The sequence below is a fragment of the Phyllobates terribilis genome, unplaced genomic scaffold (assembly GCF_046119375.1).
Source record: "Phyllobates terribilis strain yellow unplaced genomic scaffold, ASM4611937v1 Scaffold_316__1_contigs__length_2197552, whole genome shotgun sequence".
NCBI lineage: Eukaryota > Metazoa > Chordata > Amphibia > Anura > Dendrobatidae > Phyllobates > Phyllobates terribilis.
In genome coordinates this window covers 1,122,989-1,146,387 of record NW_027363076.1, presented here as the reverse complement: position 1 = coordinate 1,146,387, position 23,399 = coordinate 1,122,989, and positions in this window count along the sequence as shown.

The following is a 23,399-nucleotide window of genomic DNA, read 5'->3' as shown; positions in this document are numbered from 1 at the left end:
ATGCCGGTTGCATGGATTTATATAGTGTGACCAAGTTGTCAAGCACTTTTCCAAGTGATGCTAAAATCGCTTGGAAAACCGCTTGATAACCCGCATGCAGAAATGCACGCAAAAACGCTTGACAAGCGCTTCTACCATGGCAGGGAAAATGCATGTAAATTCCGCATGCTTTTTCCCTGCCAGGAAGATGCGGAAAAAATCTGCAGCATTTCTGCATCGAGGGAACTTAGCCTTAATGTTCTTAGGAGATTTAGTCCTACTGGCAAAAAAGGAAGTAAATCTTGCTTCCTAAATTGACCTGCAAAGTGGCTGATTCTAACCAACAGTAGCTTATTCCCGCACAAAGTGTTATGGATCCGAGTGGTGGAACCTCTGTGCTGCGGTGCAAAGAGGGACCAAAGGGGCGTGACTAAGTATCTACTCGGACTGACCAAGGTCGCACGGCGGCTCAAATGACTCCGTGAACCAGGGAGGGACCGAGCAGAGGGACCAGGTGCCACTCTGGGCCAGTCTTTGTATGAGAGCAGGTGACTCCCATGGGTCAGATGACAGGGACTGACCGGTACAGCAGATGAGCACGGCAGGCAGGCTGATGGGTGGTCCGGGTAGACAGACTGGCGGACACCCCGGGTAACTGGCTGGAGCCTCCAGGTAGGCAGGCTGGTAGGCACAGCAGGTAACAGGCAGGAGCCTCCAGGTAGGCTGGCTGGTAGGCACAGCAAGTAACAGGCAGGAGCCTCCAGGTAGGCTGGCTGGTAGGCACAGCAAGTAACAGGCAGGAGCCTCCAGGTAGGCAGGCTGGTAGGCACGGCAGGTAACAGGCCGGAGCCTCCAGGTAGGCTGGCTGGCAGGCAAGACAGGTTACTGGTAAGTTCTCTGGGTAGGCGGACTGGCTAAGCCCATAACAGACTGGCGGGTTGGACCGTAGGCAGACTGGAGTGTGTTCCGGCTGGTGGAGACAGGTAGCAGGTAAAGGCTCCAGATAGGCTTACTGGCCAAGCCGAGAGACAGACTGGCAGACTGGATTGGAAGCTGACTGTCGGGCTGGACTGGTAGTCAGGCTGGCGGGCTAGACTGGTAGTCAGGCTGGCAGACTGGACTGGTAGTCAGGCTGGCGGACTGGACTGGTAGTCAGGCTGGCGGACTGGACTGGCAGTCAGGCTGGCGGACTGGACTGGTAGTCAGACTGGCAGCGGGACCTAAGGGCTGAAGCAAAGTTAGCACACAGAGCAACAACCTTGCACGGGCACCTCCATTTTGGAGGAGGTCCCTTATATGTGAGAAGTCTTCCGGCCATTGGCCGGGGACTCCTTAGGACGGCGCGCGTGGCCCCTTTAAGAGGGAAGGAGTGCGTGCGCCTTAAGCACAGTGCCCAGGAAGCTGCGCGTACCGACTGCAACAGCAGGGGAGCCTCAAGACGCCGGGGTAGGAGCGCGGCGGTAAGGGGGACGACATCTCTGCCTGGCAGAGGGCAGAGATGCCGATGCTACACAAAGTAGTTATTTTGTAGTTTGTTAGACAGATTTCCTGGCTTGTAGAGTGGCTCTTGATAGATCTATAAAGAGATGAAATCATAATGGGCCTATAGTTTTTGAGTTCCACATCATTGATAGTGGTATTTCTTGTTAAAAAGGAGTAGAAGTTTACTTTAACGTCTCTTGGAATATCGGGAGAGATGTAATGAGGCTTTGCAATCCTATAGACCTTGGCGACTGTCTTATCTTTGCATATGTTTGAAATTAGTTGAGCTAGTATTTTGGTGATATAGCTATCTAATTTAATTGGTTGGACTGATTTAGGAATGCTTCTTATTTTAAATTGTTCCTTCTAGAAATGTCTTCAAGATTAGACATCTTAGCTTTAAAAGATGAGACCTTTTTGTAAAGAATTAATTGAGCTCACCATCTCCGAATGATTTTGTGTTGTTTACTAAGATACTACCTTATCGATTCTTACTTTCATTTTTGTAATTTCAGAGGATGTAACTAAACTACCGTATTTTTCGAACTATAAGACGCACTGGACCATAAGACGCACCCCAAATTTTGGGGTGTAAAATAGGAAAAAAAATAATTTTTATAAGATGGGGTCCGTCTTATACTCTGATTAGGTATCTTACCTTGGGGGGGGGGGGGGGTGGAGCAGGATCGCAGGTCCCTCCATTTCCTGCCTCAGGAACTCGGCGGCAGCAGAAGAGGTGAGATGCCGGTGTCTGGTTGGGGCCTGGCCTGGCCTGTGGACTGGGGCCTGGCCTGGCCTGTGGACTGGGGACGGGCCTGGGGCTTGTGGACGGGCCTGGGGCCTGGACCTGTGGACTGGGGCCTGGCCTGGCCTGTGGACTGGGGCCTGGCCTGTGGACTGGGGCTTGTGGACGGGCCTGGACCTGTGGCCTGGGGCCAGTGGACTGGGGCCTGTACCTCTGCTGGTGTCCGGTGGTGATGCAGAGGAGCCGGGGCCTCTGTCGGGCTGTGAGTGGTTTCCGGAGATGCGGCAGAGCAGCGTGTGCGGTTTCCGGCGTCCTGAGGCTGTGATCTGCAGGAAAATGGACGCCGGAGCTCCGGGTCGGCGCATGCGCCGGCGGCCATTTTCCCGTGGATTACGGCCTTGGGAAGATGGCCGCCGCCCCCGGAAGCCGTACACCGTGCTCTGCCGCACTGCAGGACATCGCTCACAGCCCGGCAGAGCCCCCGGCTCCTCTGCCTCACCGCCGGACACCAGCAGAGGTACAGGCCCCGGCTCCAGCCGCATCTCACCTCTGCCGCCGCCGGAGGACCCTGCGATCCCCGCTCCACCACCAACGGTAAAGTACTGTTCGGACCATAAGACACACCCCACTTTCCTTCCAAATTTTGGGGAAAAAAACTGCATCTTATGGTCTGAAAAATACGGTATGTGAATCAGGGCTATTGACCTCCATTAATATATCCTTAATGAATGTCTCTCATGGCATTGCTTGAATAAGGGTAACTTTGTCTATTGCGGTCGTAGTTTTGTGAAGAAAATTACCTTCTGGGTTAGTCAAGTACCTGTCTAAAATATTAACTTGAGTTGGGGTGGGGCGACATTCAAGGGATTGAAGTAGAGCATTGCAAATTCTCCTCAAACTCTTCTGTTACAGGTGCGTTGGTAGCGTGTATGTTCTTAATGAAATAATTATTAAGGACCTGAAATGACTGATGACCATTAGACTCGTTATAATTATTTTGTGATTGGATGCCTTTTGAGTTTTCAGAGCTTGCATCTGACGTGTCTAAGGGGTATTCAGATTGAATTGAGACAAAGCTATTGCTTCTATGGTAAGAAGATGTAGAGGATGTGTTAGTATAATTTAGACCATTGGTTCGTAAGGTTGCAGATTCTTTCTTTCTCTCTTGGAGATTTAACCCTCAACTGGTGAGGTGGGGTTTTTGTCACGCAACTGGTGGTGGGGTTTCCAATACCCCAGTGTTTAGAAATCTCTTATTTTTACTGAAAATGCAAAGATCACATTAGTTTTAATCGTTTTCTTATTGGCGATTGATTACACATGAGTATAACAAATTTTTGACACCCGCAAGTATCGGAAAATGTAATACTTTGATGATTCAATCCGAGGGCATTATGAAACGTGGCAGCCGATCAAAAATTCACTGGGTTGTGCCAAACCCCACCTCACCAGTTGAGGGTTAAATCCTCTGTGTTAATGCGCTCTTGAGAACTCATCTCCTGATAGCTATTCTCATTTTTTTTATTAGATTCATGTGATTGACAGGTGGCAGACAGCCTTTTAAAGGTCTCTTCATTATCTTAAGGGTAGGAGTTATGATCCTTTGATTATGATTGTTCCTCATCTGGACATATTTAAGGGGAAGCATAGATGGGAAGTTTAATCCCTTATAAAGAAACGCATATCTCTCCATTAATTATAAACTCCTCTATGCCATTGTTATTTGGCTGGAGTAGCAAGCTTTTATATTGGAATAGTAGTCTGTGACTGCTACTGACAGTTCCTGGATGCTCTTTTCCTGTTAACAGTCACTATCCATGGACTCATATCTCTGACAGGGAGACAATCCCTGCCTGTAATTTGTCTCCAAATCCTCTCCATTTGTCCATCTATCATCGATTTGCCTCCTATCCATTCCTGTTACGAGGTGCTCAGCTGTTGTACTCTCCTGCTTGCTATATAGAGGCTGTGCCTCTGCCTCCTGTCTCTCCCCGGCTTCTGTGCTGCGCTCACAACACTTAATAATTGGTGGCAAAAACCCTGTTGGCAAGCACAGCAGTCAGATGTTTTTTGTAGTTGATGATGAGGTTTGCACATGTCAGAAGGAATTTTGGACCACTCCTCTTTTCAGATCATCTCTAAATAATTAAGATTTTGAGGCTGTCGCTTGGCAATTCGGAGCTTCAACTCCCTCCATAAGTTTTGTATGGGATTAAGGTCTGGAGACTGGCTAGGCCACTCCATGACCTTAATGTGCTTCTTTTTGAGCCACCCCTTTGTTGCCTTGGCTGTATGTTTTGTGTCATTGTCTTGCTGGAAGATCCAGCCACGACCCATCTTCAGTGCTGTTACTGAGGGAAGGAGGTTGTTGGCCAAAATCTTGCGATACATGACCCCATCCATCTTCCCTTCAGTATGGTGCAGTCGTCATGTCCCCTTTTGCAGAAAAGCACCTACAAAGTATAATGTTTCGCCCACCATGCTTCACGACTGGGACGATGTTCTCAGGGTTATACTTATCCTTCTTCCTCCAAACACGGCGAGTTGAGTTAATGCCAAAGAGCTCAACTTTTGTCTCATCTGACCACAGCACCTTCTCCCAATAACTCACAGAATCATCCAGGTGTTCATTCGCAAGCTTCAGACTGGCCTGCACATGTGCCTTCTTGAGCAGGTGGACCTTGCGGGCACTGCAGGATTTTAAACCTTTAAGGCGTAATTTTCGGTGACTGTGGTCCCAGCTGCCTTGAGATAATTAACAAGTTCCCCACGTGTAGTTTTAGGCTGATCTCTCACCTTCTTCATGATCAAGGATACCCCACGAGGTGAGATTTTGCATGGTGCCCCAGATGGATGTCGATTGACAGTCATTTTTTATTTCTTCCATTTTCTTACTATTGCACCAACAGTTGTCTCCTTCACATCCAGTGTCTTACTTATGGTTTTGTAGCCCATTCCAGCTTTGTGCTGTTCTATTATCTTGTCCCTGACATCTAGGTTTTCCACACTGGGAGCAAGAATTCAGTTTGGCGCAACCCCCCTTCCTCATGCGGTTTGAGTAGTCGTCATGTGACCGTTCATTCATATGCGACTTACACACTTACAATCATGTGCCAACTAGCTGCTCTTCCTAATTCTCAATGTTCAGTGAAAAACTGAGAGCAGCAACCAGAAACGCTAGATTTCACTTGACCGTAAGTATGCAAATCGCTTGAGTGAATTGGCCATGTGATGACTTCTGGAACTAGCAAGCTGAGTTGACAGTGAGTATATTACACGCTTTTAGGATTGGAATGCTACGGGGCAGTCATTCTAGGTGACAACAGGCTTCTGAATTCTCACAATGCGTGTACTGCGCACTTTTAGGATTCTTCCATGATTGCGGCAAGAGTGTACGGTCATACAAACGCAGTGTTTGCAAACTTCCAACCAGATTCCGACTAGATGTGTCCAGCCTCACTCAATTAATTTTAATTTAGCGAGGCCATGCATGTCTAGTTGGCACATGATTGCATGTATGTAAATCGCATACATGTGGTCTCTTGACTTCCTGCTCTCACCGATGGCACCAGAGAATCCAGTTAGGTTGCAGTGCTCACTGTGGGAATTCAGAAGTCTGCAGTCACGTAGAGTAACTGCATACTTTCATTACAAACTTAGACAACCCTTTTAATGCTCCTAACATAAATAAAAATATAGTAACCTATAATTTGTCAAACACAATGCTTTATTAATATAGACATGTATCACGTAATCATACAAGTCATGGATTATTACATGTGTACACGATCAAATTCAATAACAGCACAATAATACATCAATAAAATCACTATCAGTACAGAAATGCATCAGTAGAACCGACATCCATACAGAAACACACCATCACAAACCTCATCAGTACAGATATACATCACCAGAACCACCAGCAATACAGAAATTCATTACCATAATGACTAGCAGTACATAAATACATCACCAGGACCACCATTGATACATCACCAGAACCACTTTTCATTCATGAATTCAGCACCAGAACCACCATCAGCACAGAACTACATCACCAAAACCGGCATCAGTTCATGGTACATTAATAGTAATGTCAGATCAGATCCATACACATTTGTATCATTTTTATCGCATGAACCTAAACTCCCAGTATATCCTTAACAATGGTAAGATGATGCTGGGAGTTGTTGTTATAAATCATCATCAGGCTGCGGACCATGCTGAAACCACAGTACTGATGAGAATTAGTATCACATACAAACATTTACGTCCAGGTACATTGTCTCTGATTGAAATCATTCTCTATTCTTCATCTTGTTCAGACGCTATATTGACTTTTCTCATCCACACTTTGTCTTTGTAGACTTCCATCTTCTCCGGTCTTGTGCAGTACATCACCACACAATGCCCATAAAAATAGTAGCGTGATTATAATGTTCCTGAATAAAAATAACTGCCCTATGCTGAGTCCCTCAATAAATAATTGCCTCTCACTGTGTTCCCTGAACAAAATATGACTTCCACACACTGTCCTCCTTATGGTACTTGCCCTTCATTTCCCCTCTCCTATACTGTATATACTGGGCCCCCTCTTCACACTGTCCTCTCACACTGTCTCCCCTATAGTGCCCAGTCTCTACACTGTGCCCCTCATCACATTCCCCATCCTCGGCACACTGTACTCCCATGCTGTCCTTTCTTTATACTGCCCCCACACACTATTCCTCTCAATAGTCTCTGCACACATTTTTCCCCCCTTCCTCATACTGTCTCCTCACATATTTATCCCCTCGGTGTCTATTTTGTCTACTTGCACCCCATACTGTGTCCGCACCCATTCCCACACTTTGCTCACCATACTGTGTCTGTAACCATCTGTCAGGGAAATATTGAGAGATATTGAAAATTTTCCTTCTCCCCCTGAAGCCCCCCTCACCACTCCCTTATCCCCTATTTGTCACGAGACAAGAGCTGACACTCCACGCAGCTGTCTGTATGCCAATAACAGTACAAGAATCTCAATAGCCTATTCTATTTAACATACGAATGCAGTTCCTCTTAGCACAGACCTGCGAAGTAGACACCTCCAGCAGATGGGCAGAGATGGAAGGAGAGAGGAAATGGCTCGTTAGGCATCAAACGCACTTACAATAATTAAGACAATTCCCCAACCACAAACTGCAGGATTTTTGACTCCGATACGAAATACGGAATAACTAAAGTTCCATACGTCCGATAATAACGGGACCTATATTTTTAGTGGCAGGGTCAGCCAAGGAATAATATGCTTATTTTTGCATAGCCATAAACCCCTCCGTGGAGCTGTAGTGCAAAAGCACCAGAATAACGGATCGAAACTGCGCCATGTGTGGTCTCTAAATGAAGCTAAAATCATAACGGAAAAAATGGCGTCGTTTGCAAGCTTCTGTGATCAACAAGCGATAAGTTATCCCAAAAGCAGGTTTTAAATACAAACATGAAGGGTGGAGCCCGAGCCCACATGATGTCATCACAGGGGTGTGTGGGCCGATCTTCCCCTTCGACACAAGAGAGCCGACGGAAGATTGATCAATGTTCTTTGCCAAGTGGGTATAGAGACTATAAGCAACAGATTGCTTTAGATAACGCTCAAATCAAATCTGGGAGCCCCCCCTACAGCTATACTTATTCGTCTCTGCGAACTCTATAATAAGTTTCTTCTGTAATCCTATTTTATGTAACTGTCTATTCTGTACTATAAATGTCTCCTTTATAACATCCTTGTATATATTTTTCCTAAACACTGCCTCCCTTTTGGATTAAATATAAATATTTCTGTTTCTTTTGTCCTGTAATCGCTCCCTCCCCCGAAGCTATATGCTACCAGAACGCAGGCGTTTGGCCAGGCCTGTATTATATTTCAAACTCGGCCGGTGGTGGCAGCCAATAATATTAATAATTGGGCTATTGTGAAGCTGACAGTGATCGTATGGAGGGCGTAAACACATATTCCATGCGCTGGAATCCAGAGGTGTGACGCCATATGCCCACTGGTTGCTTGCCGATACCTCCGTAGTGAGTAGTGGGGCCGTGTGCTCGCGGATCCCTGGCAAAATCCTGATAGTGACGGCACGGTGAGGTATTGCGTGATCTCCCCGGTGTCGTCCCTGTGGAATACATGACACCATCCCTCCCTCTCTTGCTCCCAATACTGTGTCTGTACCCATCTCCCCTTCCTCGCTCCCCATACTGTCAGCACCCATCCCCCCTTGCTCTCCATACTGTGTCTGCACCCAACTCTGATCGCTCCCCATACTTTCTCCTCAAATCCCTCCCCACCCTATTACAACAAATCTTCTATCCGGCTTCACTGAAGCACTTACCACCGACGTTGTATGCACCTCTGCGGTGCCGCTGATCTGATTACGCTGCTGATGTCACCCAGATGTGATTCGGAAGTGAAAGACGCGAGTACATTTGATTGCTGAAGCTGGCGCGCTGTGCCTTCTCTAATCCATCTGTTAGCTTAACATTATGTTGGGCCTCCCAATACAGTATACAGTATAAAGGCATCACACAGCCCTCATACAGTATGATAGTCCCACATGGTCCACTATATAGTAGGATTGTTCTCCACAGTCCCGAGTCTCTGTCCCCTCTTCTAACCTGTGTCTCAGTGAATGCGCATGGCGTGATGCAGTGATGTCACCGCACAGCCTGATATCCCCTGTGCGGTGCCGGCCTCCAGCTGGCCAGAGGTATCCTGTGGCCTAACAGTAAGCGATGTGGCACTAATATAGTAGCTCTATGCTCAATCACAACTGTTAGGGTATGTTCACACTAGGCGTTTTTTCAGCATTTTTCTCTGCAGCAAAACCTGATCTCTTGGCAGGAAAGAAGCTGCGTCAAAAACTCCAGTTTTGGTGCGTTTTTCAAGATCCCAAAATTCAGCTTTGCTTTCATCACAGAAGCATGAACACATGTCACCAATGCAAAATATATGTGAAACTATATTAACCCGAATTACAAATATAACAGTTGAGGGAGGTTAATTGTTCAGGAATAGTTTACTTAAGACACTGGCAGTGCATTGAGTTTATAGGACACTATTTATTTTCAAACTATGGTCTGCCATTGAGTTGCTCAGGTATTGTTCAATCACACACCTGGCTCAACCAATGTTTATTGTTGTAAACATCAAAAATTTAATTAAACTGTACTAATCCAAATTGTAATCTCAGGTGACCAAGACAAGATGGTAAACTTGGGAAAAACACAAAAATAAATGAGTTTCACATACTGTTGTAATTGATTTTTTTTCACTAAAAATGCAGCAAAGCCTGATGTCTGTGTTCACACGAGGCGTTTTTTGCTCTATTGTACAACAAAAAAACATGCAAAGCACAAAATACTGATGACACAAAAACCAAGGTGTGTGCATGAGATTTCTGAAATCTTAAACTTTGCTGGTACTGTAAAACACAGCTGAAAATTTTCATTAAAAAAAAGCTGAAAAAAAACCTAGTGTGAACGTGTCCTTATCAGTATCAGCATCCACAGGAAGCTGATATTGTTAACAGTGTACCAGACAGTGTGGCCCACGGCTGTACCGACCCGTCTAATGGCCAGTCTGGCCCTTTGTATGTGTAGTGCTCTGTCTTTTTATCATGGTGGTCAGCTACATCCTTAATGCATTAGTATTGTGATCAAATATTGGTAAATTAGGCTGCTTTTTGCTCTTACAGTTTTGGGGGATTTAATGTCCTTTTCAGTGAATTGCTTGTAATTTTAGTGTAGGAACTCACAAGAAAATGGGGACCTATGACACAGGTTACAAACTTGCATATTTTGCTCAAAATATAAACCATTAACTCTAATATTTTTAATCTTTGCAGGATACAACCAGGCTCTGTAGTGTTGGTGGGGAAAATAGGATGGTTGGCGCACTTATACATAATAAGCCGGCGTGGTGCACTACACGTATCTGTGTGACTGGCACATTATGCAGGTTTTATTCACATGCATCTAGAATTCTAATCATTCACCCCTTTCCCTATGAATGGTCGGTGTGAGTGGTTGTTCACCAGTATTTTGCACCTGTGCTACCTCCCAGCTTTTATCCCTGGAGCTTGCTGTAGCCAGCAGTTAAAGTATGAACTTATGACTTTTCTTACAAAATCTTCAGTTTTTCTCAAATTAGTTAATGCAAAAATGTATACACCCCACATCAAAAACTACTACATCTAGTATTTGGTATGAGCTTCATGACTTTTAAGGACAACACCAAGTTTTCTAGGCATGGAATGAACAAGTTGGTGACATATTGCAACATCTATCTCTTCCCTTTTTTCAAGAACAACCTCTTTTAGAGCCTGGATGATGGATGAGAGTGATGCTTAAAGGGGTTTTTCACATAAACAAAAGTACATTTTAATCAATAGATTTTGGAATAATAAGTTCCACAATCGGATGTGTTTAAATAAAATGTTTCTTTGCTGAGATCTTATAAATGTGCCCCTGTTGTGTACTGTGTAATGGCCATGTCTCACCGACCATACAGAGACATAGTCTGATAATGCCACATCTCTTGGGCAGGGGGTGGGGGGAGCCAAAGAGTATACAGACATTACAGCGTGGGTTCACAGCTGATTCTTTTTGTGAGATAAAACATTTCCCTGCCTGTTCTTAAACAATGTTATACTTCAAAGAAAGAATCATCTGTGATCCCCTGCTGTAATGTCTATTCACTTTTTTTCTACCCCCTTGCCCAGGAGATGTAGTATGATCAGATCATGTTCCTGCACGGTCAGACACAGCCATTACATAGTACACAGCAGGGGCACATTTATAAGATTATCTCAGCACAGAAACCTTTTTTTTAAACACATCTAATTGTGGAAATTATAATTATTTCAAAATCTATTGATTAAAATGAACTTCTGTTCATGGAACAACCTCTTTAACTTGTCTCTTCAGAATTCCCCATAGGTGTCTTGATTGGGTTCAGATTAATTCTTGGCCACTGAATCTCTTTCCCCCAGTTCTTCAAAAATGTAACATATACAGTACAGACCAAAAGTTTGGACACACCTTCTCATTTAAAGATTTTTCTGTGTTTTCATGACTATGAAAATTGTACATTCACACTGAAGGCATCAAAACTATGAATTAACACATGTGGAATTATATACTTAACAAAAAAGTGTGAAATAACTGAAAATATGTCTTATATTCTAGGTTCTTCAAAGTAGCCACCTTTTGCTTTGATGACTGCTTTGCACACTCTTGGCATTCTCTTGATGAGCTTCAAGTGGTAGTCACCGGAAATGGTCTTCCAACAATCTTGAAGGAGTTCCCAGAGATGCTTAGCACTTGTTGGCCCTTTTGCCTTCACTCTGCTATCCAGCTCACCCCAAACCATCTCGATTGGGTTCAGGTCTGGTGACTGTGGGGGCCAGGTCATCTGGCGTAGTACCCATAAATATTATGCCTCGTCAGGAATGACCTGACCTATGAAACAATCCCACTATTTACCCCTTTAGTGAACACGGTAAAAAAAAAAAAAAAAAAAATGAAGGAAAAAAAAGGTGTTTTATCATCATGCCGCTGAAGAAAAAGTGGAATAAAACGCGATCAAAAAGACAAATGTAAATAAAAATGTTACCGCTAAAATCGTTACCTTGACTCTGTCAGCCGAAATATGAAAAAATTATAGCTCTCAAAATATGGCGATGCAAAAACTAGTGTTTGGAGAAACTAGTGTTTGGAGGAAAAAAAGCACTTTTAGTGTGTGACAGCTGCCAAACATAAAAATCCATTATAAATCTGGTATCGCTGTAATCGCACCGACCTGAAGAATAAAGACGTCTAATCACTTACACCGCACAAGGAATAGCGTAAAAAATAAATTAAGCCAATTCTTCACCTGCTGCTGATTTGTTCCTTCTGCCTCCCAAGGATTGCAGTAAGGCTCGGCTCACATTTATCCTGTGCTGAGCACTCACAGTGCTTCCTGTGTAAATCTCTGAAATACGTGATTCAGACGGAACCCCCGGCGGAAGATTTCCTATAATGAGGCAAATGGAGACCCTGTGGACGCCGTGTGGCCTGTAATCCCACGATGTCCGTCTTTTTTATTAGGTGTGCATAAAAAAGTGCCGTCGGCCATAGTTTTATTCACCTCTGAAAAAAAAGGACACTGCTAAACAGAGGCCAGACAGGGTCCAGAGTAACTCTGCTGCCTCATTATAATGAATGGATCCCTCTGGAGTTTCATCTGAATTACGTCACTCTTAGATTTAAATGGAAACCCCGATATCACTGCTGAGCTTAGAGCACAGGATAAATGGGAACATTTTACATAACATTTTGGATCACAATAAAAGCTTTGGCTCAATCCACGAAAAAAGCAAGTACCCACTCGGGTCCATCATCTGTTAACGGAAATATAGGGGGCTTCCACGTTATTAGTAGCACAAAAGCTCTGGAAAAGCGAAATGGCTCTTGCCCCCAAAAGAAATTCAGTAAATTCTGTGCTCCCAAATACAAATGCCCACCTCCCTTTTGAGCCCCACAGTGTGCCTAAATCGCAGTTAGCATCCACATGTTTGGCATTACTTTTGCGACAAGAGCCCGCCTAATTTACGGGTGCATGTCTCCAGAAGCACAAGCTAGGCGTAACGTACTGGTCACTACAATGGCAGTTTGCAATTTTCAGTCAGCAGCATCCACTGCTCCTTGTTTCTGGAAAACACCCATGTAGTTAAAATCCTCACCACACCTGTACATAAATTCTCAAAGGGGTATAATTTCCAAAATGGAGTCACTTGAGGGGAGATTCTGCTCTTTTAGCACTTAGGGTCTCTGTTAATGGAGTCTGCAAACTATTCTAGCAAAATCTGCGCTCCAGGAGGCAAATAGCGCTCCTTCCCTCCGGAGTCTCACGATGTGGCTAAGCAGTACTGTACAGCCACATATGGGGTATTTCCACATTCAGCATAAATTGTGGGACAAATTTTGGTGCCATTTTTACCCATTTTCCTGTGTGAAAATGTAAAATCTAAAACAAAACTTTGGTGGTGAAAAATGTAATTATTCTTTCTTCACCGCCCAATGGGGTAAATTTCTGTGAGGCACATGTGGTGTCAACATGCTCACTGCACCGCTAGATGAGTTCATTTTCCCTGCTATCCTTGTGAAAATGAAAATATTGGGGGCTAAAACAAATTTTTTGTGGGGAAACTACTGTATATATTTTTTTATTTTTACACATCCATGTTGTAAAATTCTGTGATGCACCTGTGCTCACCACACATCTAGATTTATTCCTTCTGTCTAGTTTCCAAAATGGGGTAATTTGTATGGTTTTTCCACTGTTAAAGCACATCAGGGGCTTTCCAAACGCAATATGACACCTGCAGACTATTCCATCAAAGTGTGCATTCCAAAATTTCTCTTCTTCCTTTCTGAGCCCTGCCGTGCGCCCTTCAATAGTTTTACCCCACATATGGGGGCATCAGCGTACTCAGGAGAAATGGCTCAACAACTTTTGGGGTTCAATTTCTCATGTTATCCTTATGAAGATAAAAAAAATGGGGCCTAAAAGATTATTTTTGTTCAAAAAAAGTGTTTTTTTTTTTATTTTCATGGCTCTACATTATAAACTTTTGTAAAACACTTGGGGTTCAAAGTGCTCACTATACATCTAGATAAGTTCCTTAAAGGGTCTAGCTTCCAAAATGGGGTCACTTGTGGGGGTTTTCCACTGTTTAAGCCAGGGCTGTGGAGTTGGTATAAAATGGACCGACTCCGAAAATATATAATAAATTGGGTGCAGTAGTTCAATAAAGTTTGTGGGGAATATTTTTTCACAAGAATTTGGGAAAGTTATGAAATGTCCTATGAATGTCCTATTCCTGATCTCAGGGTCTAGACTTTTAGCTGAGATGAATCTGTGCTACAGTAAATTTATCAATTAAACATGAGCAATGTATGAGGGAGTCAGAGTCATGGAGTCGGAGTTGGTGTCATGGAAATTGAGGAGTCAAAGTCCAAGGTTTGGCTTACCGACTCCACAGCCCTGGTTTAAGCACATCAGGGGCTCTCCAAACACGATATGACACACACAGACCATTCCATCAAAATGTGCATTCCAAAATTATACGTCTTCCTTTCTGAGCCCTGCCGTGTGGCCAAACAATAGTTTTACCCAACATATGGAGGCCTCAGCGTACTCAGGAGATAATTTTTGTTGAAAAAAAGAGATTTTTTTATTTTCACGGCTCTACGTTATAAACTTTTGTAAAACACTTGGGGTTCAAAGTGCTCACCACACATCTAGATAAGTTCCTTAAGGGGTCTAGTTTCCAAAATGGTGTCACTTGTGGGTTGTTTCCCATGTTTAGGCACATCAGGGGCTCCCCAAACACGACATGGCGTCTGCTAATTATTCAAGGAAATTTTACATCCAAAAAAATCAAATGGCGATGCTTCCCTTCCGAGCCATGCCGTGCTCCAAAACAGTGGATTTCCCCCACATATGGGGTATCGGTGTACTCAGGATAAATTGCATAACAAATTTTGAAATTTTGGGGTCCATTTTTTCCTGTTGTACAGCCGAGCATGTGTTTGCATCTTCTTGTTGACATGACTGCTACTAGAAGGTAGGACTGTGGAGTCGGTTTGCCAAACCTCTGACTCCTCAATTTCCATGACACCAACTCCCTCATGCATGGCTCATATTTAAGTGATAACTTTACTGTATCACAGATTAATCTCAGCTAAAAGTCTAGACCCTTAGATGGGGAATAGGACAGACATTTATAGGACATTTCATAACTTTCCCAAATTCTTATGAAAAAATATTCCCCACAAACTGCATTGAACTACTGTACCCAATTTATTATACATTTTAGGAGTTGGAGTCGGACCATTTTATACGGATTCCGACTCCACCAAAATGGGCACCGACTCCCGACTCCACAGCCCTGCTAGAAGGGAGCATGCCCCATATTTTTGAACTAACCAAACAGATATCATGGCGCTGGAGCTCTGAACAGCACTGGAACAGGCCATGTCCTCTCTTCTCAGGGTGGCTGTTCCTTACGGGGGGGGGCTGAACACTTGTGTATCATGTAATGACCCGGATGGGAAGGGTGAGTGGTCAGGAGCAGATTCTGTCACGTGGAATTGCAAGGGTTATAAAGATAATTAAACTGCACTGACCATTTTGTCTTTATAGTGTATGAGTGCAGGAACAGTACACATTTTTTTTATCTCCCCAGAGTACCCCTTTAAATAAATGCGAACCTACATATGTTTTGTATCTGCAAACTTGTAATGACCTGGAGAATCATAATGGCTGATTAGTTTTAACATTTAGTGAGCATGGTAGATAAAAAAAAAAAAAAACCGTTGTGGAATTGCACTTTTTTTGGAATTTCACCACACTTGGAAGTTTTTTTCCCTGTTTTTCAGTACATTATAGGGTAAAATCAATGGTGTTGTTGAAAAGTACAACTCGTCCTGCAAAAAAATAAGTCCTCACACAGCCATATTGCCAGAAAAATAAAAAAAGTTAAGGCTCTAGAAAGAAGGGGAGCAAAAAGAAAGCACAAAAATTGAAAATGGCCAGGGGGTGAAGAGGTTAATTTGCATAAAAAACATGAATCAAAAACGCAATATGTGAACATTGCCTAACACTGACAGGTATAATGTATTGCAGTGCTGGAGCATTGAAATGTGTTGTACCAGTAATCTACAGTAATAAAAATTAAAATCCTATAGGACAAAGTAAAAAAAAAAAAGTAAAAAATTGTAAAAATCTAAAAAAAAAATTACAAAATAAAAATAATAAACATACCAATAAATAACTATATTTATGTAAAAACAAAAATAAAAGTACACATTTGTTATCGTCGAAATGACCTGATCTATAAAACTGAAGTTAACCCCTTCAGTGAACACCGTTAAAAAATAAATTAAAAACTTGGCAAAAAAACTGGAAAAGCAAATCACAGTGGGCTGTGCCTTTCTACACAGAAGCCCACGGCAGAGAAACGTATGCTATACAGTATGTTTTCCTTGCAGTGCGCCCCTATAGCTGATGGATGACACCCATCCTGACTGTGGCCAATGTCAAGCACAAACAGAGTGTGTACCTAGCCTTACAGTTGTCTCTGTTCACATCAGTTTTACTTCTTTAAAGTGTGATAGTGGCATGTAAAAGACTTCAACATGGTGGCCATCAGTTCTATTGACCATGTGCCCACCGTGCAGTATGGACGCAGATTTCCGAAGGGTTATCTTGATTGCCGGATGCCCACTTTTTAAAAAATTATGGCTGTCAGAAAATTGTCGACAAAGCCAAATTGTTTTTGTAATTGGTTTTATTTTATTTTTAAGTAGTAAATCAAAAGAAGAATATATAGATTTGGTATCCCGTAACCATACTGACCCATAGAACAAAGTTAACAGATCACCACCACATTACCACAAAGTGAGCAGAGCTAATGCAAAACTCCAAATAAGAATTTGTGGAACTAGTGTTTTTCTCCTCACCGTTTCCACTTATTTCATAAATAAATGGTGTTCTGCAAATAACAAGCCCTCTTGCAGCTATGTTGAAATATAAAAAGTTTATGGCTCTTATTAGAAATGGAGTAAAAGACAAAGTTACACTATCCTGGGAAAAAGCTCTATGTCTACCTCGTTGCAACCTCCTGCTCAGGGTTTGTTATTCGAAGGATGACATGTGTAATAGATTCCTTTGACTAAGGCCCCCTTAACACATCCATATAATACTGGTACCATTGTCATCAGTATTTTGGATCAGTGTTCCATCCGTGTGCCATCCATTTTTTTTCCACTATGACTTCAGAAATATCAATTCAAAAGCTTCTCCTATACTTTGCAATGTTAAACATGTACAGCACAAAGATGTTACAAGGATGTTTTACACAGAGCCATAAACTTGTATTGGCCCTTGTCATCCATGCAGCCGGGAGAAAATGGACTGGTCATACGAAGATCACCATAGATTATAATAGGTATGTGTGGATACTTGTCTCCGGTGCATGTGAAACCGGATGCCACATGTACCGGAAACACGTACATGTGAAGGAGGCTTTAGGGCTCTTTCACATGTCTTGATATTTCCGGTACCAGAAACACCAGTACCGGAGATATCTGTGTCCGTGTGTGGATCACACGTACAGGGGCTGGGGAATCAGTGTACAGTTAGCCCTGTTCCCAAGCACCGGGTGGGTGCTGAACTCTGCCTTCATCATAGTTCCCTGCTTGCGCTGTGATCAGCACCAGCAGGGACAATTTTGAGAATAGAAGTGTCTGCTCCCGCAGTGTCCAACTGTAGAAATGAGAATTAAACAAAAAAAAACTTATACACATCTGTCCTAAGTGTCCACTGCTGTAATCCATGCAACCGCTCACACAGAGGAGCCGGGGAAAATGGCTCCTGCAGCAAGAGGGCACCGGACCTCTGCTGAGCTCATCAAGCGGTGTCCTGTCACTCACTGAGCGCAGCTCCGGGGCCCTCTCGCTGCAGCATGTCATTCTCCGCGTGTAATCATTCGCATGGATTACAGCGGGGGGACACCTAGGACAGGTGAGTATAAGTTTTTTTTATTTTACAGTTGGACACTGTGGGAGCAGAATACTACTATTCATCATTGTCCCTGCTGGTGCTGATCGCAGTGCAAGCAGGGAACAATGATGAGGGCAGCATTCAGCACCCGACACTTGGGAACAGCGCTAACTGTACCGCTGATCCCAGGCTCCGGTACGTGTCATACGGATAGCATCCGTGTGCCGTATGTGTTTACACAGACCCATTGACTTGAATGGGTCCATGTGATCCAAGCTGCTGGCCAAAAACAGACATGTCTACGTGTGTGTCACTCGGACACACGGTCCGTGGAAACACACTGACATTTGCGTAGACCCATTCATTTGGTGTCTTGGGTATGTGTGGAAACTGACACCACACGTACCGGACACACTGACGTGTGAAAGAGCCCTTACACTGTATGGACAAGGATGGAAAGTCACCTCTTAATCATTGAATTCAGGTTTTCTCTTTTGGTCCCAATGGCACGGGTATATAAAATCCAGCATCTAAACATGTAGTCTGCCTCTGCAAACATTTGTGAAAGAATGGCTTGTTCTAAAGAGCTCACTGAATTCAGCATGTTGCTGTAATATGTTGTCTTAAGGCAGTTCATGAAAGTCCAAATAAGCCATAGTTGGATGAGTTTGATGTGGAAGAACTTGATTAACCTCAACTCCATCAGATACCTCTATCAGATGAGCTAGAGATTGCAAGCCAGGTCCTCCTGTCCAACATCAGCGACTGACCTGATAAATGCTCTTCTAGAAGAGTGGATAAAAGTCAACATAGAAATATTCCCAATTTTTTTTTTAAGAAAGCCTTCCAAAAGAGTGGAAGCTTTATTACCTGCAAAGGGAGATCAACTCCATATTAATGACCCTGGATTTAAAAAGGAATGCCATAAAAGCATCTCTGGGAGTAATGTGTATGTGTCTCAATAGGTTTATCCATATGGTGTGTAATAGGTTCTGCTTCTTTCATTAGTGAGAGGTGGAGACTGCTGCTTTTGACAATGTGTAAATATGGAGATGAATGAGAATCATAATCAGTTTTGTTATATATTTTAGGAAGGCAACAGAAAAAAAGAAAAAGGCCAGTAATTGAGGAAGAGGCTGTAGAGGCAAAGTAAGCACAAAATAAGACTTTTGTGGATGTGGACATACCAAATATTTTAAATTGTTATTTTATTTTTAATGAGGGAAGGCATCAACAGAACGATCATCGTTAAATGAATACATCACCAGAACATTCCATCAGTATTCCACAAGCATCACCATCAGTACTTAAATACACCATTGATACATAAATTCATCATTGGTTGGGTGAAGCCATTTATTGTCAAACTACTGTGTTTTCTCGTTTTAAATCTTAATGACAACCAAAAACATCCAAATGACCCTGATCAAAAGTTCACATACCCCAGTTCTTAATACCGTGTATTGCCCCCTCTAACATCAATGACTGCTTGAAGTCTTTTGTGGTAGTTGTGGATGAGATTCTTTATGTTCTCACATGGTAAAGCTGACCATTCTTCTTGGCAAAAAGCCTCCAGTTCCTGTAAATTCCTGGGCTGTCTAGCATGAAATGTGCGCTTCAGATCTCCCCAGAGTGGCTCAATGATATTGAGGTCAGGAGACTGAGATGGACACTCCAGAACCTTGAACTGTCTGCATCTGAATCTAGGAGCGCAATCTGAGGTATCAGTAAGGAATTGGTGGATGCTGCCTTCCATGGTAATTGTAGTGTCTTGTGATGGTGTAGGTGTCTATCTTCTCTTTTGCCACCCATCTGGTTAGGTAAAATGCAATCTGATTAGTTGTGGATTAGGGCCCAGGAGAACAATGAACACGTCTTCACTCCACATTTGCTAGGACAATGCCCCCACCATGATGGTTTTATTAGTTAAAATGTTATTTTTATTTTGTTTTTAATACTAAAAGAGACCTTGATTTGTATGTTTCTGCAGTAAATCATGTGGGTGTAAAGACATCCCCCCCCGCAAGTTCATCTGTGTCGTGGAAGATTCAGAGTTGTAAGTAATTTTGACAACATAGAATAATAGAAATAAAAGATTAACAATTTATATAACTTTTGAATTCAACTTAAACTTAACTTAAAGTAAAAGTTAATATTAACATAATATGCATAAAGCAAAGTGATAGTGTCTTTTCTAGCCATATATATGCTGTTTTGCACAGCTGGACCATTCTAGGGCTAAGCCAGGTGCTATGTTATCTATGTTGGCTATATGCTCTTATTCAGGGCTGTACGCGCTCATAGGCAGAGGCCTGTCATGTCAGGGATGCGAGTGGCTAGTAAAAGTTTGTTTTTCTCTGTTTGGTACTGTACTTAAAGGGAACCTAAGAACGCAGCTTTTCAGAGTAAAATATACATGGATGAGTTCATTCAGTCAGTGATGGAGATATGCTGCCCACGGATTAGGCAGCATGTGTCCATTTCCCTTTAACCCCTTCACTCCCGGGCAATTTTCTGCTTTGTTTTCATTTTTGATTTTTGTTCCCTTTCTTCCCAGAGCAATAACTTTTTTATTTTTCCCTCAATATAGCCATGTGAGGGCTTGTATTTTGAGGAAGTTGTACTTTTGAAAAACATCATTGAATTTACCATATAGTGTACTGGAAAACAGGGAAAAAATTCCTAGTGCCAAAGTTTTTTTTTTTTTTAAATAAGTGCAATTCCACAATTGTGTTTTTTTTACCATGCTAGCTAAATTCTAAAAGTGATCTGCCATTATTATTCTACATGTCTTTACGAGTTCACAGATACCAAACATGTATAGGTTCTTATTTGTGTAAGTGGTGAAAAAAAATCCAAAGTTGGTAAAAAAAACAAAAATGTCGCCATGTCTGAGTCCCGTAGCGTCTCCATTTTTCCGGATTTTGGGCTTTATTTTTTGTGGCCTGAGCTGACGTTTTTATCGATACCATTTTGGGGTACATACAATGTTTTGATCCCCTTTTATTGCAATGTTGAGGCGACCAAAAAAATGTAATTCAGGCGTTTTGAATTTTTTACTCATTATGCCGTTTACCGATCGGATTAATTATTTTTATATTTTGATAGATCGGGCATTTCTGAACCTGCCGATACGTATATCACAAATATGTGTTTTTTGTTTTTTTTTATATAGTTTTATTTTGAATGGCGCAAAAGGGTGTCGATTTGAACTTTATATGGTTTTAATTTTTTTAAATATTTTTGGAAATCTTTACTTTTCTTGGGAGACTTCAACTGCGGTTATCCGATTGCTTGTGCTGAACATATTAGGGTTTCAGCCTTGCTATGTGTAGCAGAAATGCTCATATACTATGAATGCTGGCCACTGGGTGGCGCTCATAGCAGACAACCTGCAGTCTTCTACAAAACCCGTGTTGGCAGGCCAACCCATGGGCGCCCTGCGATCATGTGACAGGTGCGCCGATGGCCGTAGCCATTGACGCGCTTCCAGCCCGGGCATGTTAAATGCCGCTGTCAGAGGTTGACACCAACATTTAACATGTTAACAGCCGTGTGTGGATCACGATTTCACCCGCTTCTGTTAGAGACACATGACTGCTGATCAGATCAGCTGTCATGTGCCTGAAAAGATCAAGGCTCAGCGCCGGAGCCTCATCAAAGGGAGAGACACAACATACGACTTCCCCCAAATGTCACGTCGTGTCATGAAAGGGTTAAGCTCAGTACTAATCAAAAGTTTGAAGAATCCTTTTTATGCAATGGTTTTCCTTTTTTTATTGGAAAGTACTCATTGTAGATTTAGACTTAAGGCTGTGGGCCCAAGATGCGGATTCAAAGCTTTTCCGCGACGGCGTTTCCACCGCGAAAACACATTAAAAACGCTTGTTAAGTTGTCTTCCATGCTTCCCAATGATAATCCGCATGTGCTGTGCACATGCTGCGGAAATTTCCGCTGCGGATTATCATTGCATAAAAATCCGCAGCACAACCAGTTATTGTGCAAAATCGCCGCCATTGACTTGCATTGAACTGCATACATACATACTTGCGGATGTTATGCGGTTCAATGCGCGGATGGTACCTGGGTCTGGTGAAAAGGAGACTCTCCTCCAGACCCGGGTACCATTAGTAAAAAAATAATTAAAACGTAAAAAATAAATAAAAAAAAAACATTAAAGTTACCTCTTTGGCGGTCCCCAGTCTCCTCTCCGGTGGCGTCTTCTGTCCTCGGCGTCCCGCGGTGTTCTGAAAGGACCTGCGGTGACGTAATTTAGTTATGTGATGATCACGCGACCTCTGACGTCAGCGGTCGCGTGACCTGTCAGCTGACTAAATGACGACCACAGGTCATTTCAGGACGCCGAGGACAAAGGATGCAACGGAGAGGTAAAAAGTATAATGTTATTTTTTTATTTTTTATATTTTATATTTATATTTTAATTCTTTTTTTTTTTACTATTGATGCTGCATTTAAAGCAGCATAAGTTGGTGACACAATATAAATCAATATAAATCAATGCCAGTTGCAAGCACTTTTCCAAGTGATGCTCAAAATCGCTTGGAAAAGCGCTTGAAAAAACACATGATAAAATGCATGCAAAAACGCTTCTCCCTGGCAGAAAAAACGCATGTAAAATCCGCATGCGTTTTTTTTCTACCAGGGAGAGGCAGAAACGCTCAGGAAAAATTCAGCATTGTGGGCATATAGCCTAAGACACCAAATCCACAAAAGGACACATATTGAAACAAAGTGTAAAAAAGCACATGTGAAACAAACCAAAGTATGTGCTGGCTTATGAAGGGCTGAATTGTTCAGTCTAAGCAAGCTTCATTTACCACTGCTGCCATTTTGAGTTAGAAGCTGCTTGAGACAATGCCGAGGATGTATAAGGCTGTGTGCCCACGATGCGGATTTAATGCGTTTCCGTGGCTGCATTTCCGCCACAAAAACGCATTAAAAACGCTTGTTAAGTTGTCTGCCATGTTTCCCAATGATAATCCGCATGTGCTGCAGAAATTTCTGATGCGGATTATCATTGTGGAAATATCCGCAGCACAACCATTTATTGTGCGTAATTGCGGTGTGTTGTGTGGTTCAATGCACGGATGGTACCCGGGTCTGGAAAAGAGGAAACTTTCCTCCAGACTCGGGTACCAATAGTAAAAAGAGAATTAAAAAAAAACGTTATACTTACCTCTCCGGTGGCCCCCGGTCTCCTCTCCGGTGGCGTGCTCTGTCCTCGGCGTCCCGCAGTGTTCTCAAAGGACCTGCGGTGACGTCATTTAGTCATGTGATGGTCACGCGACCGCTGACGTCGACGGTCGCGTGACCTGTCAGCTGACTAAATGACGTCAACGCAGGTCCTTTGAGAACACCGTGGGATGCAGATGACCGAGGGCGCCACCAGAGAGGAGACCGGGGGCCACCAGAGAGGTAAGTGTAATGGTTTTTTTTTTGTTTTTTTACATTTTAATTCATTTTTTTTACTATTCATGCTGCATTTAAAGCAGCATAAGTTGGTCACACAATATAAATCCATGCCAGTTGCATGGATTTATATTGTGTAACCAACTTGTCAAGCATTTTATCCAAGTGATGCTCAA